Consider the following 1,967-nt stretch of genomic DNA (forward strand, 5'->3'; position numbering starts at 1 on the left):
GGCGGATGGCGGCAGGCCCCATCCTGCCCCGGGAGCCCCGTAGCCCGCTGGACACGGCCGAAGAGCGGCCCCGACGCACACGGGACGGCGGGACAGGGAACCGGCCCCGGGACATCCCCCGCACGGACGCCAGAGCTCCCCCGGGGCCCTGCTGGCAGACGGGGCTGCACGGCAGAGCCCCTCGGCGCGATGATGCCCGCACTAATTGCAATTAGTACAGTTACAGTCGCTGTTGGACCCAGTATCTCGAGGAAGGTTTCTGACACCGACCGAAAACCACCTGCAGGCAGTTTTTAAGGCTTCCCATTTCAGATAACCTCAGCATCTTAGGGACATCCCAGGGAATTAACTCCACACAGCTATCACTCCAGCCCCCAAGAATTTAGAGTAGAACAGTCACTTTGTTTGGATAACCACCACATAACATTCTAACATCAGTTTCATCTCTTAATTGAAAGGGAGAGGGTCGTAAGTACTTTTAGGGCATGGATTTTTAAAGAGGGTTGTAAGTACTTTTAGGGCATGGATTTTTATTTTGGCTTCACGGCATGGCACATCCACAGGTAACTTGACTATAAAATATATCAAATTATGAATTAAACATTTATCAACTCTAATTTTATCTAGGAAAAAAAGACTTGTGGTAATTAACTTTTCTTAAATATTGTGGGAACAACTGTTTGCATTTCAGCTAGGAAAGCCGCAAGTTCCTAGTTATTTCAGTGGGAAACCTGAAAAGCATTTGAAAAAACTGTTGCCTCTAGACCCAGCTATTAAAATCAGAAGTAATACCACTGTTATACCAAAATTACCTCTTGCCTCTGTCTTCTCTCCCACATGTGCAAATGTGATATCTCTTCCCCAAAGCCTCAGCCTTCTGTGGGGTCTCTGGGGAGTGTCTGCTGCCAGTGTTTGTTCCATTTCCCATTAGCTAGGCATACTAGCATTGCTCTTTATTTACACGACACCCACAATTACGTGCAGACCACCAGGGCATCTCTGGCTTCCAGAATAAGGCATCCTCTTCTTAAGAGTCCAGCTAAACCCTGCAGAAATTTGGCTAAGCCTGCAGACAACTGGTGGGTGCACCAGAGACCGCAGGTTCCTTTCCTTTCTGGTGTGATGACTGGCCTTCTTCACCTCAGTACTGGAAACTGTCCCAGTAAGCAGAAACCAAGAGGCAGACAGGAACAGCAGCTGGAATAACTGAGCAAACAGTCCATTCCAGAAACTCATCCTTCTTCACCTCCACCAGTAATTTTGTTCCTAGTTACCCTCAGCTGTAGTGGATTTGCCATCTTGCAGACTCAGCTCTCCAGAGGTTATCAGCTGTTCTACAGAAAAGGTAGTCAGGCCACCACCACTGGTCCCCAGGCAACCACTTGCAGGTCAGGGACCAACTCCTTTTGTCTGCCACAAGAGCCAAATGCTGGGCCTGGTGTTGGCTGCAGTGTCTTTTGTTTTCAGGAGGAAAATAAAAGTCTCATTTTGATGTGTGCTTTTGAAGAGGCAACTCCAGCAACATTTGCTTCCCAGATGCACACACTTGCAGAGTGTAGCCAGTTCTTTGAAGAACAGCCGGGCTCCACCTCAAATCAGCCCCTCTGCCTCGGGATTGTACTTGTTCAAGCATGACAACTCTCAAGATGTACCGCAGGCAGTTTACTACAACACAAGGCAGAGAAGATGAACACATTTGCTCGCCAGTTGTTACTCGCTGCTATTACACAACGTGTATTAAAGATAAGTAACAGCACGGAGGACACACTGACACGGGCTGCGGCTTCAGCACCGGGCCCAAGCCCAGCGGCGCTCAGAGCCCCTGTCCGGCGGGGCTGAGCATCTCCTGCAGTACTAGATGCAGCAGGTGGTTCTGCTCGGCGCTGAGCAGCGGCCACAGTTCGGCCTGCAGCGCTTTCAGCGCCTCCGCGTCCTTCTCCTGGCACGCCAGCACGGCCGACTGCAGC

The sequence above is a fragment of the Charadrius vociferus genome, unplaced genomic scaffold (genome assembly GCF_000708025.1).
Source record: "Charadrius vociferus isolate BGI_N301 unplaced genomic scaffold, ASM70802v2 scaffold7, whole genome shotgun sequence".
NCBI lineage: Eukaryota > Metazoa > Chordata > Aves > Charadriiformes > Charadriidae > Charadrius > Charadrius vociferus.